The sequence below is a fragment of the Panthera leo genome, chromosome B1 (genome assembly GCF_018350215.1).
Source record: "Panthera leo isolate Ple1 chromosome B1, P.leo_Ple1_pat1.1, whole genome shotgun sequence".
Lineage (NCBI taxonomy): Eukaryota > Metazoa > Chordata > Mammalia > Carnivora > Felidae > Panthera > Panthera leo.
The window spans coordinates 134,467,282-134,481,952 of record NC_056682.1 but is presented as its reverse complement, the minus strand read 5'-3'; the positions used below and the strand labels follow the sequence as shown (position 1 = coordinate 134,481,952).

General features: G+C 38.3%; 1 protein-coding gene across 4 annotated transcripts in view; it reads left to right on the top strand.

Moving 5' to 3' along the window:
- Positions 1–14,671, top strand: part of ARHGAP24 (Rho GTPase activating protein 24) — a 512,696-nt gene that overhangs the window by 336,515 nt on the left and 161,510 nt on the right. The window contains exon 1 of one of the 4 annotated variants that reach the window (XM_042935994.1): positions 4,910–6,932. The exons of the other annotated variants lie outside the window; for them this stretch is intronic. The gene's annotated coding sequence lies outside the window, so the exon portion shown is untranslated. Of the gene's footprint in view, positions 1–4,909; positions 6,933–14,671 lie in introns of those variants that run through there. 4 annotated transcript variants of the gene reach the window in all.

Sequence of the window (14,671 nt, the reverse complement as noted above, 5' to 3'; positions counted from 1 at the left end):
TAAAAACAGATCAGTGGAACAAAATAGGCAGTCCAGAAATAAACCCTTGCTTATATGGTCAATTAATCTACAACAAAGGAAATAAGAATATGCAGTGGGGAAAAGATAGTCTTTTCAATAAATGGTATTGGGGAAAAATGGACATCTCTATGCAAAATAATGAAACTGGATCACTTTCTTAACACCATACTCAAAATTAAACTGAAAAAAGATTAAAGACCTAAATATAAGACCGAAAACCATAAAACTTCTGAAAGAAAACATGGACAGTAAACTCTTGGACATCAGTCTCAGTAATATTTTTTTGGATCTGTCTCCTCAGGCAAGGGAAGCAAAAGCAAAAATAAACAATTGAGACTATATCAAAATAAAAAGCTTCTGCACAGTGAAGGAAACCATCAACAAAAGAAAAAAACAACCTACTGAATAGGAAGAGATATTTACAAATGTTATATCCATAAGAGGCTAATATCCAAAATATACAAAGAACTTAAATAACTCAACACCAAAATACCAAACAGTCTGATTAAATAAAGGGCAGAGGACCTGAATAGAGATTTTTTCCAAAGAAGACCTACAGATGGCCAATAGACACATGGAAAGATGCTCAACATCACTAATCATAAGGGAATTACAAATCAGAACCATAATGAGATATCACCTCACACCTGTCAGAATGGCTAGAAAAAGACAAGAAATAACAAATGTTGGCAAAGATGTGAAGAAAAGGGAACATTGTGCATTGTTGGTGGGAATGCAAAATACTATAGCCACTACAGAAATGCATATGGAGGTTCCCCCCCAAATTAAAAATAGGACTACTATATGATCCAGCAATTTTACTTCTGCATATTTATCTGAAGAAAATGAGAATACTAATCCAAAAGGACAGGTGCACTCCTACGTTAACTGCAACATTATTTGTAACAGCAAAGATTTGGAGGCAACCTGTGTCCACCAGTAGATGAACGAATGGATAAAGAAGATGTTAATACACACACACACACACACACACACACACACACACACACACGCATGCACGCGTACACGCACACAAGAATATTACATGGCCAGGAAAAATATTATGTAGCCATTTGCAATAGCATGGATGTATCTAGAGGGTGTAAATGCTAAGTGAAATAAGTCAGACAGACAAAAACAAATACCATGTGATTCTACTTATATGTGGAATCTAAAAAACAGACAAACAAGCAGAAACAGACTCATGAATACAAACAAACTGGTGATTGACAGAGGGGAGGGAATTGGGGGACTGAGCAAAAAAGGTAAAGGGGATGAAAAGACTTCCAGTATGGGCACCTGGGTGGCTCAGTAGGTTAAGCGTCCAACTTCAGCTCAGGTCATGATCTTGTAGTCTGTGGGTTTGAGCCCCGCATTGGGCTCTAAGCTGACAGGTTTGGATTCTGCTTTGGATTCTGTGTCTCCCTCTCTTTCTGCCCCTCTCCCACTCACACTTTGTCTCTCTCTCAAAAAATGTTTTTTTAATTAAAAAAATGTATAGAGTTAAAAAAATACTTTCAGTTATAAAATATAATAAGTCATGGGGAGGTAAAGCAGGGCATGGGAATGTAGTAAATAATGATGTAATAACTAAACAAATGATAGCAACTAAAAACACTCAGGAATTCCTTCCCCTGTGTTCATAAAGGGATAATTTCCAGGGTTTTTCCCTCTTTATGCATTCTTGTAAGTATTTCTTTTTCAAAAACTTCTTGAATGTATTTAGGAAAGCTTTCAGCAAAACCAAGGCAGTGATTCATCACATCTTAGAGTAGAAAAGGCATTAATAGGTACATCTTTTTGCATCCAGGAAAAATTACCATTCAATAAAAAATTATGTTTAAAAATATAGTAAATTAGGAAGTGTTCAATTTCATGATTTTAACTATATTTGGAGTAAGAGACTTCACATACATATCTTTAAGCATCCACACAAAATGCTTGAAATGCTAAAAACTTATACCTTTCAGATTACTCTAAATTTTTCCCAAAGCGACCTTTATTGTTTTAACAGTAATTACTCTCCATGGCTAATAGGTATTATCATGTGGGGTTGTTTCTAAGGCCTAAGGAAAGGAATCGAATTAAAGGGAGTGAAAGGGAAAAATGTGTTAGAAAAATACTTTTTCTCTTTGGTTGCAAATTGGAAACAACTCCATCCTGCTTATCCATGAACCCAGTTCCCTCCAGCAGGAGGGATTCTATGGATTTCAAGCCAGACCTCCTTGAGTATGAAGGTAAACACTGCCACTAGACACATCAGGAAGATGTCATTTTCTTTCTTTCTTTCTTTCTTTCTTTCTTTCTTTCTTTCTTTCTTTCTTTCTGTGAGAGAGATACAGACACAGAGAGAGAGAGAGGGAGGGAAAGGGGCAGAGGGAGAAGGAGAGAAAATCTTAAGCAGACTCCACACAAAACACAGGGTTCAATCTCATGACTGCGAGATCATGACCTGAGCTGAAATCAAGAGTCAGATGCTAAACTGACTGAGCCACCCAGGAACCCCAGAGAGATGTCATTATTAGGCAAGGCAACAGGAACCAAACAAAAAACCAGAACATCTTATTCACTTTCTTCACCTATTACTAATGTTGACCCCTGTTTCCAAATGCCTTCTTCTTCGTACATTTGAACTTTAACCAAGTTTCTTTTCAAGATGTGCTTCTGAAACAAGGATTTCAAAATTTAAATAAAGAAATGAAAGTTCTTAGATCAAGAAAGTGAGGAGGCAATGTGCTTTTATTTCCTCCTGTGGAATTACACTCAGGCAAACACTACCTGTGGTGTTTGAAAAGCAAAATACCTTAATGCGACAAATTTATAATTCAAAGAAAGTGCCAAAAACTGTTTTCATTTGTATTATTTATGACATGAGAGATAATTGAAAGCTTGCTTCAATAGTTTCTTTTCTTTCTTTTTTAAAAAAAAATAATTTTGACTGGCTGTTCATCCTTTTTTTTCATTCAGAAATAAGATGGGTTTGGGAATGAGACAAAGCAGCCTTTTTACTTTACCAAATGTTGTATTTGTCATTATCAGCTTCCCAATAGATTCACTCCTTTATTTCACTTCCTCTTTAGTTAAATATGATTCCATGAGAACAAGGGGGTTGTAGTGAGTGCCAAAATGTATATTGTAAGCAAAAGTAGCAAGGAAATGAGCAAGTAACTGAAGGTCCCTGGTCTACTTTTACGTGGGTTGATCGGTTGTGTAGGATGCTGTGGTTTTGTTTTTTCCATTCAGAATTTAACTTGAAAAATTGATATTAAAGTACCTGCATTTATTCCCTTTTTCCACTATTTATTTTGACTTATTACTAACTTAGTGGCCCAGTTATACTTTTCTCTTTAATAAAAATATCTGAGACAAACTGATTCTATCTGCAAGACTGCCAGACGAATCGTTTTCTTTCTAAAACTAGATTTAGGAAGAAGGAGAAGGCTAGTTTTATGAAGGCATTTTGGATGGTGCACTTTGCAGATGGCAATGTTAAAAGCAGAGGTATAATTAGACACTGGCATTCTCAGAAAAGATTTCGAAAATCTAGAAAAGGGAGAGATCAAAGGCAGGAATATAAGATATGATATGAATTGGCTTGCATATACAACTTCAGCTGGGAATGCCACTTAAAAAGGGGACAGCCAAGGGGCCCCTGGGTGGCTCAGTGGTTAAGCGTCCAACTTGGGCTCAGGTCATGATCTCACGGTTCGTGGATTCGAGCCCCGCTTCAGGCTCTGTGCTGACAGCTCAGAGCCTGGAGCCTGGTTCGGATTCTGTGTCTCCCTCTCTCTCTCTATCCCTCCCCCACCTGCACACTATTTCTCTCTCTCTCTCTCCCTCAAAAAATAAATAAACATTTTAAAAATCTTAAAAAGTGGGGGGCAGCCAAAACAGATACCATGTAGGGCTGCAGTTTGGTCCCTGCCTCTGCTTTCAAATAAAATAGGTAGAACGAATCTGACATTTTATGAATATCCTCAGATCCAGGGGACTGAAAATTATGACTCTTCTACTATACTCCAAACTACAGTTGAAAACATGACTTTCCTGCTACATTTAATGGTAAGACATTACCTTGCTTTCTTGTGGGCATTCCTAAGGATCAGTAATTTAAACAAAATAAAATACAATAATGCGTTTAGTGGATGTTGAAAAACAGAAAGCTATTCTGCTCTAGAGAAAGACCTCAGAATCTGCTTGAAGACCTCAGAATCAATTTGAAGACAGGCAGGATCAAATTATTAAAAAAAAGAATTGTTTGCATATATTAAAATGTTTTCCCTGTATCCTACAACAACTGTATTATTTAAAAAATCAAAATGCGTTTTCCTAAAAAATGTCTGCACTCCTTATAAAAGTTAACTTGCCCAATAAATAACCTCAAGAAGTTTCCTTGAAAATTTGCCTTCTTGCCTTCCCTACCCCCACTATTTGAAAACCAAATTTTATTTCCTTTTTATTTCCAAGAAAGTTATAAATAAACCAATTTTCTCCGAATATGGGACTCTAGGCCATGCTGACCTCCACAGTAATTCGAGCTCCACCACTCACCAGTAACAATGTGCAGGCTGTTTCATTTCATCTGTGAAATGGGGATAATAATGACTACCATGTAGGACTACTGTGAGCATTAACTCAGAGAATATCTGTGAAGCTCCCAGCCCTGTGTGTCTCGTGAGACAGGCGCTCACATTGTTAGTTCCTTTCTGGTTCCCCATTAGTCTCCCTTCTTCTTTTTTTTTTTTAATGTTTGTTTAATTTTGAAAGAGAGAGAGAGAGAGAGAGAGAGAGACAGAGTGTGAGTGGGGGAGGGGCAGAGAGAGAGAGGGAGACACAGAATCTGAAGCAGGTTCTAGGCTCTAAGCTGTCAGCATGGACCCTGACTGGGGGCTCCCAGCACCGCGAGATCAAGACCAGAGTCAAAGTCTGACACTTAACAACCTAGCCACCTAGGCGCCCCTAGTCTCCCTTCTTGGTTCCCCCCTCCCTACAACCAGCTAGTCTCTAAATAATGCATATGTAATTGTTAGAACACCAGCACGAATGCCCAGAATTGTTTGTTACTGAATTAACTCAGCAGTGAATCTGGCATTGCACCCCAACCTTTCCCCTTCCTCAATCCCTTTGGGCAACCCCTCCCTCAAATACCTGAGCTACACCCTGACCCCAGGTGAACTGTGAAACTGGCTATCACGTGAGCATTTTCTCTCAGGGTTTCAAGCTGGTCTGGTTCTGCCTCAAAGACCAGACGGAGCTCATGTGCTCATGTTGCTCACAATTAACTGACTCTGGACATGTGGTCACTGCCATCAAGACCCGCCCCAAGGAGAACAGCAGTTCAATGAAATCTTAAACTCTATTTATAGACCACTTGAAACAAACACTTTCCTGTGAAGCCTAAGGAATCCTTCTTGAGAACAGGAAAGTAATTCACTCGTCCCAGTACTAACAGGCAACTGAAGGGAGGAAAATGCAGCAAGTCTGTGCTTTTCCAGTGTTCTACAATTTACAAAGCATTTGCTTTTGCTTGTTCTCCCATTTCACCCTGACACCATCCCAGGAGGCAGACAAAGCAGACACTAGTAAAAAAAAACAAAACCCATTTTATAGATTACAAAACTGATGCCTGGGAGGTTCAGGGAGTTGCTTACATTCATATGGCTGGTGAATGGTGGTGGTTAGAGAAAGAGGGGAGAGGAAAGTGGTAAAGGGAGAACTGTTCTCTGTTCACGCAATCAACCTAAACTTCAGTAAGTAATTATTTACCAATAAGAAAAAATACACAGGCAAGATAATTGTTTCAAAATGTACCTGCAAGCTTAAAAAATTGTTCCTTCTCCACTTCTAATAGGAAAACCAAAATATGAGAAATAAACACTCAGGGAGATTCTCCAGGGAAACATTTATAAACATGTTTGTATCTGTCTATAACATATACATACAGAACATACATACATAAAATACATACCTGTATTTTAGGAAGAAATTCCTTCTTGAAACCTCTCCAGATTAAAATGTGCCTATGTCAAGACTAATCTTGAAAAAGATGATAGGAATTTTTACGAGAAATTTTCATTGATTCTGCCAATCAGCTCTGAATATACACATCTTTACCATCTTTTTAGTGTGGGAGGGTGTTTGCATAAGTCCAGTATGTGCATAAAAAGCAAGACTTCACTAATATGAATTAGTTTATGGACCAGAAATGAGTTTGCTCTATACAGTTATTTTATTTTGATTTTAGCAAATAATTTTTAAGCTTTGTTACCTGGAAAGGGTATACAAAAACTTTTTGTCTTGAGAAGTACGTCTGGATAATTTAGAATAGCTACACTAAAATCTGTGTGTGTGTGTGTGTGTGTGTGTGTGTGTCTGTGTGTGTGTGTGTGTGGAGAGACAGAGACAGAGACAGAGACAGAGACAGAGACAGAGATTGAGGGAGTGAGAGAGATTATGGTTTAAAGAGTACCGCTGGGTTAGCAAATTGGCTCAGTGCCACTGGGGGATTTTCAGATTTACCAATTCTCTGCCTATTGTTGCAGCTCTGATTTATGGACTTTGGAATCTCTTGAAAGGCAAAGTGTCTGGAGGTTAGGGTCTTTCCTTGCCAGTCCCTCCATTTCCCCTATACTGTTTTTGCCCATGTTCACCTTGTGGCGACCTTGCAGGACTCAGCGTTTTTACCTGAGCTCAGTAGCTGGGGAGCCCACTAGTGCTGGGGAGAGGGCAGTGGTTTCCATTCCTGGGTGATGGAGTCATGGGAGAAACTGCAGCGAACCAACGGAGAGTAGGACCGGAGCCGGGCTCCAATGTGCTTTAAGCGGCTCAGGACAGAGCAGCTGTTCTGGTCTCCCAGCCTGCAAGTGCTGCCTGCATTTGTCACTGACCACTGAAGTGTGTGTTTGTGCAAGGTGAGAGCTGGGTGCTTTCTCATTAATTTGGAGACAAATTGCCAGGTATTGCTGTTTATTGTGTTTGATAATTTGGGGATATTTAGATCACCACAAAGCCAGGACCTAGACTGCGTGTGGTTTTATTTATACCCTTGTTTTCTGTCACGATCCATTCAGCTCTCCACAGTGTCAAATTGTGGCAATGGATTGGACACAGTGCTGTTCTTACACTGAAATGTGATCAGTTTAGTGCTGTTTTCTTGGAATTTTTTTTCATTAATTGCTGCTGCCAAATTACCTTAGCTGTTCATATACAGAATTCCCATGCTGATCTGAAAGCACATGAAAACTGCTTCGGACATAAATCGGAATTGCTAGTTGTTGGAGTTCTTGCTGTGGTGTTTTCTTTGCTTCCCCCACATTTTAGTGGTTGAAACTTTGCGGAGAGCAGAGTGCCTTGGGCTCTGATCGGGTGATAGAAGTAACATGGGAGTTTCTGTGTTTTTGCTTGTCAAAATGAAAACTGCTTGGCTATTAGTGTGTGTGTGTGTGTGTGTGTGTGTGTGTGTGTGTGGGTGTGTGGGTGTGGACACGCGTGCGCACACAAGTGCTTACGCACATATGTGCGAAAAAAAAAAAAACTGCTTGAGAACCAAAAGAAACCCAAATAATCTTCAGCTATATTTTAATGCATTTACAATTAACCAAATCAGCTTATAAGTCTTTCACTATCAGCATATTTGAATTTTGGAACTTCACGTTTTGAACACACAAGGACAATACAACTGTCTTGCGGGGGTGTGGAGTGTGTACTCACTAGGAGTACAAAGGAATCCAAAATGTGGTCTGGGTAAGCTGACAGGCCTTAATCTTTCACTGGTTTTGTGTGTTAACTAATTAACTGAACCTATACAAAATATAAAGGAGAGACACTGTATTATTGTATCTAAATAAATATACAGGAGATTTGTATTTGTGAAATACATGTTCTAGAAAAGGGAAACATGGGAATTTGGTATTATATGAATAGAGTAAGAATAAAAATTCAAAAAGCTATCGAAGTTTACAATAAAGGAAAAGATAGTATACGTTAAGACGAGGAATCATTAGGATGGGCTACTGAAAAGTACATCAACTGCTCAAATTTTTATGTCTAGTGAAAGAACAATAGTACATTTAAGGGAATTCATAGTCAGCAGAAATGAAGCCAAGAGCAAAAGTTCGTAATAAAACATGTTGTCAACCTGTCTGAATGTACTCATCTGTCTTAATTAACTTGAATTCTGTTGCCAAGATTGATAAAGTTAGAATAAAAAAATAAAACTTTATTTTAGGTTGATTTCTTTAAACTAATAAAGTATAATAAGTTATATTAAAATGCACTGAACATTAAAATTGTTCAAAACACTGTGTAGCTAACATACAATATCAAAATCATTTGTCCCACTTTTGTGTTATGTCAGTTAGGAAGAAGAGTCTAATATTCTAAGCTAGAATGTCACCTGTTGTTACATACACATGGACTGCTGAGTTCTTTGGACACTCTCGTCATGGTTTCTTGCTTTCAGACTGTTAGGACACCGTGGAATGGTGAACAGAAAACATCCGACTTTACCGTTGTCATGCTTTCTGTGCCAATTAAAAGCAGCAACAGTTTCATTTGACAGATATGGAACTTGCAGTGTACAAAGAATTGGTGACTGGCCTTTCCTTATAGGAACCTCCCCTACCTTGGCTTTCTGCAGCCACAATCTAAAATTCGGCAACTTCCTTAAAAGAGTTTAACATGGGGGTGCCTGGGTGGCTCAGCTGGTTGAGCATCCAACTTTGGCTCAGATTCATGGGTTCAAGCCCCATGTCGGGCTCTGTGCTGAGAGCTCAGAGCTTGGAGCCTGCTTTGGATTCTGTCTCCCTCTCTCTCTGCCCCTGCCCCACTCAACACTCTGTCTCTCTTTCTCTCTCTCTCTCAAAAATAAATAACACTTAAAAATGTTATTAAAAAATAAAAAATAAATAAAAGAGTTTAATATGACTTTCTCTCTATGACTGAAAAGATCTGATGGAGGGCTTCTTACGATTGCTCTATCAATATGACAGTATCCACATCTCTGTGCCACTTACAGTCCAATATGTTCAAAAGTGGTGTCCATCTGTACACATGATCACCTTCCATGCAAAAAGACTAGAAACTTAGTCATCTATTTTTTGAACCATAATCAATGTAAACAGCCACAAAAAAAAAAAAAAAAAAAAAAGCCTAGAATAGTGTCTGTGTTTATTCTTTGGATAACTAGCTTACTGCGATATGCAAAGAGGTTTAAAAAGGTTTAGAGATTATAGGTACTGACCTCAAAGCACATGCCAGTCTGTTCAAACACATTTACTTCTGTGCAATTAAGCTCTCTCAGTTAAAGAAAAAGATTAGCCTTTATTTATATATTTGATAAGCATCTCTAATTTTTTAAAAAGCCTAAATTTAACATTATGTTCTTGGTTTTTCTCTTCCTTCTTTCGGCTTTCTCCTTTATTCTACACTTTAAAATTATAAAGGTTTTAATTTACTAAACCTTTTTTTCTTTAGACCTATACTCAATCTCTTTACCCTGGGCAAGAAAGCAGCTGTGATTTATCTCCTGGAACTGGGGAAAGACCCATCTCCCCTGAGATCAAGTGGTTACTGCCCCCTCTGAGCAGGAAAATGGGGTGGTTGTTGGGAAAGAATGTCTACCAGGCAGGGAATGGCCATTATCTATTATGCTTACAATTTGGCAATTCATGTTGTTCTTTCCTTCTAGTCTATAACTAGTTAGCTTGGAAACCTTTATCAACAATTGTTTACACATACCAACACAGACTTTTACAAAGAGCTTTGGTAAATTGAGATTAAATGCGATCTGTGGTATATGGGGTTTACTTAAAGTGATATCAGTAGTTTTTATGTCTCTTTACCTTAACATTAAGGTAATTAAGTTCGGTTCTGCCTACTAACTCCTCCCCAAGTGGTTTAGATTCAGATGAAGTAATGGGCACTCACACAACTTTTAACTATTACTTCCAGATTCCTTAGTGGAAGCCTAGGTTATTTGGAAACAAGAAACATGGAAAACATGGTGTATGATAAGATTATTCCTCTGGTGGAGGAATGTCCTAACAGTCACTGGGCTCCTCAGTGAGAACTTTGAGAACTTTGAGTAAGAGCATATGGCAGCAGGAGATTCTCCATTGGAAACAGAGATAAAAACATTGTCCACAACTCTGTTCAAGAGGTCTCATTATTTGTCTCGAATCTAAGATCTACAAAGGAAATGGAATGCATAGAGTGTGGTTGTTACAAGATGTATTCAAATTGTGCCTGCCTGTCTCTTTGGCCACTGTAGGAGATACTCACCAAAGTAACTTATCTCAAATGTATATGTTACAACCAATACAATTCCCGTTTTTTAAAACCTTTATTTTTTAATGCTAATAGCAAGTTAAATTCTTTACATTCTGATAGTCAAATGATTCTCTTCGATATGTAATACAGATAATCACTTTGAGACAATGTATTTAACAACTTCCAATATTTCTAATGGCTAAGAAACCATCAACAGGAAATCATTGCAAAGTTTCCTATTACAAGCATATTGGATCTTAAGAGAATGTTCAAGAATTCTACTCCAACATAACAAAATCAATATAAAGAGACTTTTATATGCTCTCTTCTGATAGGATATTTTAAAGGTCAGCATTCTTTGAATATTTTGATGATAAAGTATAAAATACTGGAGGTTGTCCCTTCCCTATTCTCTTGTAGAATAGGGCTTCACTGGATTGATAACTCTTATACGAGCACATCAAGTTGTTAAGAGGGATTATTTTGTATCTATAAGAACTATCTCCTTTTCTTTATAAGTTTATATGAGAACTATGTTTTTAAATGCAGATGTTATTATTATTTATGGATAGTGAGACCAATAGATCAGGAGATGATTGCCATTGAAAAGAGAGATAGTTTGTGACTCATAGTTACCAAGAGGAGAAGGTGCAGTATGCCATGGGGTGGAGGTGGGGGGCACTTGAGGAAACACCAGGTTGGTCAGGAGACAGAGGGAGAGACGGGAAACCATGGATGAGTCTTTATTGTGGTTTCCTTGGAAAGGAACAGGCAAGTCAAGGTAGGAAGGTTTAGTACTGGCTTTGAATAATGTCAGCAGGCTCTAGGGTATTAGGGGCTGTCTCTAGTTGTCTGGGTACCTGGCCCTGAGGTGGTTAGGGCAGATGGATAGCGTCCCAGAAGGAGAGCCTTGTGAGAGCCTATAAAGTGGGATATCAGCTCTGGGTTGGTTTATTTGCATATGGTTTATTTGCTATATTTAGAAATTAGCTAACCCTGGGAGGGGCAGTCTCTCCAGGGTCAGCAGGACCCCAGATGTCAAATCATAAGAAATACAGAAAATAAAAACTCATGACTAATACAAGTTAACACTCCCACACAGTAATAGATTACTTAGTATCATTTTGCCAGTTGTGGTGTTCACCTGGTTAGTCCACTATGGACAACAATCTCTTTGACACCAAATGCTCCCTATCAATCCAGGCAACCCTCCTAGTGAACTCCAAAGAGGTTTTCGTTTCATTGTTTTTGTTTTTTAAATTCAGTGCTCTCTAAAACAACAAAAAGATAGGGGTGCCTGGATGGCTCAGTCAGTTAAGCATCCAACTTTGGCTGAGGTCATGATCTTGTGGTACATTGGTTTGAGCCCCATGTCAGGCTCTGTGCTGACAGCTCAGAGCCTGGAGCCTACTTCAGATTCTGTGTCTCCCTCTCTCTCTGCCCCTGCCCCACTTGTGTTCTGTCTATCTTTCTATCTCAAAAAAAAAAAAATCAACAAAAAGGCTAAAAATAACTAAATCCTCTTTACTGACTAATTAGGTATATTTTACTTGTCCCACACAGCGATATATTAAATAATATAGGGACTAACAATTAATACTTCCATATTAGGATTCTGGTAATAAATGCATAAATTGAGTAGCAGTTCAGTTTCAACGGAACTGTCAAATGTAATTCATACTGTCCTTATTCCTCAAGTCATCAGCAGTGTACAGAGGGATCAAATAACTTTTAATAGTTGAATAGGATCATTGATTTATCAGATTAGAATAAACATGTGCTAAAAATAGTTCAAAATCGAGGAAGGAGAAACCCTAGAAATATGGCATTTCCCCTTGCACCATTTCTTCTCTCCATTTTTAAACATTTAGGAAAGAAGAAAGCATGTATATGGTGTTTCAGTGGGAATGGATTTTTTTTTTTTTACCTTCCCGATTTAATTTCTCCATTCCAGTTATTGGAATTTCTCACAGGAGTTTAGTGTGTAATAGATATGGAACTTCAAAACACTGGGGAAGGATGTGTGAGTTGACAGTGGATACTGGTACAACTAGATAGCCATTTGGGGAAAAAAAAGTGTTTATCCCTTACCCCCCCAAAAAAATTCTGGAGAAGCTAAAGATTTAGATGCAAAATATGAAACAATATGCCTGCTAAAAGAAGGCTTTGGTGTGCTGACTGGCACAGAGTAGTTGCCATACCAACCACATCACTAAGCAGCTGTGAGCAGGGTTGGAAATGGCATTCTGCCACTTGGGAGTTACCTAGGCTTGGTGGCCATCATGGCCATTACCATAGCAGAAGGGAGGCATCAACATGGTCCTTTCTCTGTGCCATTTGCCCCACCACCCTCTATGTCACCCAGGTACCCAAGTTTCTGAGATGAAAAAAAGCAAAGAAGGTATAAATATAAATCTAATTACTTTTTAAATGCCAGAACTGATGCTTTGTGTTTTATCCTGGAGCCAGACACGTGTTAGGAAAACATTGTAGGTGGATTTCTTTCTCTTAGTTCTCCTGACTCTCAAATCCGACATTTGATTGAGGCCTCAAAGTGGCATCACTCTCTCTGGTATCTGCAGGTTTCCGGTTTATGATTTCCATTGGTGTGACAAGGGAATTAGACACTGTCCGCTGTGCACTGGCCCTTCTCAGTTGTTATCAGACTAGACTGAACCAATTCCAGGGGTGTGTGCTTGGTGGGAAACAGGAGGGCTTCAGCTGGAAAGCTCTTTCCTTAGGGTCTGTCAATTCTTTCTCCTTTTTCACTTCCTATTCCTCTTGTTAGCTTCTTTATCCTAGAATTCCTCCCTTTCCATGACCTCTCATACCACCTCACACCATCCTCTGACCTGAATAAAAGAAACACTGATGTCATTCACGCTAGGTTTCTCAGACTGGCAGGTTGTTCGGAGCAATGTGCAGTGTTCCTAGCAACAGATTAAGGCAAATCCACAGCACTTCAAATGCCTGCAAGCATCGAAAAATCACAGAGGACTACCTAGTTATATTTGGAGCTTCTGCTGTGTGGTTATGTGTTAGTTCAGAAATCTAGAACATTTTTAAAGTAGTTTTTGGTTTATTTTTAATAGACTCTTGGAAGGTTTCTAAAATAGTCGTGATGAATTTAGTCAAGACTCTGAGAATGAAGGTCAAATGTGTCTGTGCTAAAATTTAAAAGTAGGGCATATAAAAAGTTCACTGACAGTCACAGGAGAGTGATTTTAATTACCAGGTATGGTTTATATGTGTTAATAACACAAGCACTAGGGTCAGCTAGACCTGTTTTGAAATCCATGAATGAGTCATTTGACTATGGGAAAGTTTATTTAACCTTTCAGAGTCTCAGTTTTTATACCTGTAATATTAATACAAATCACATATTTTGAGGTTAAAATGATAAAATATGTATATGGGCTTGTCTGTAGTAGAAGTCATGAAAAAGCTAATCAGTATAGATTGTAAATGGAGATATTTTAGCAAATAGAATTGCCATGATTTTGTGGAGAAGTGAATGTTTTCTAGGTTACAAAAAATGATAAAGTTGGAAAAAGTTACCAGAGAGAATAAGGAAAAAAAATAATGAGAGATGAAACAGGGTAAATCTGACTATCACAGAAAAGAGATCTGATTAGCATTGAATGTGACCTCCTTCCATGGAGGCTAACACAATATATTACTCATAGTGCACACTTATTTATGTTTGAAGACAGAATGGATAAAGGAAAGAGTGAGACAGTAACAGTAATGGTAGAGGGAACTGGAAAGTTGTATAAAAGAGTATTTTAAAACACCTCTAAGGGGTTCTATCTTTAGTAAAAGGCAAAAAGAAACCAGAGTATAAGGTGTTATATCTGAAGAACATTGTTTTTGTCAGATTTATTTATAATACCCAATAAAAATAAAGATACAACAAACCAGGAAGAAGAGGTATGTTAGTTACACAGTATATACTTTATCACAGTCCATAAAGTGGAAAGTCCGTAAAGTGGAAAGAGTAAGAAACTAGTATTCTTTGAACATGAAAAGTAAAGACACACCTGTGAAATCACAGAGAAAGAAACCTATGAAGTCAGCATGGTTTCTGGTAGAAGTCAAAAGGTGAACCCAGAGCCCAAACTGGAAAGGCCATTAATCTTAAAGAAATGCCAAAATGGGTTGAGGACCTCTACCTACAAGGGCATTTGGTGAGGCACAAAGATTTATCATTCCTTGCTTTGCTTTATTTGGTTTCCCCAGGCCTTGCCCATTAAATATCAACGACTCCTTCCATTTAGTGTGAAAACTCAGACACTCCCTTGCTTTTCCAAATTCCCCTCAAGGTAGTGTTACCACCCCCAGATGGGAACCGTGGAGAGTATAAAACGTAAGATGAAGTCTA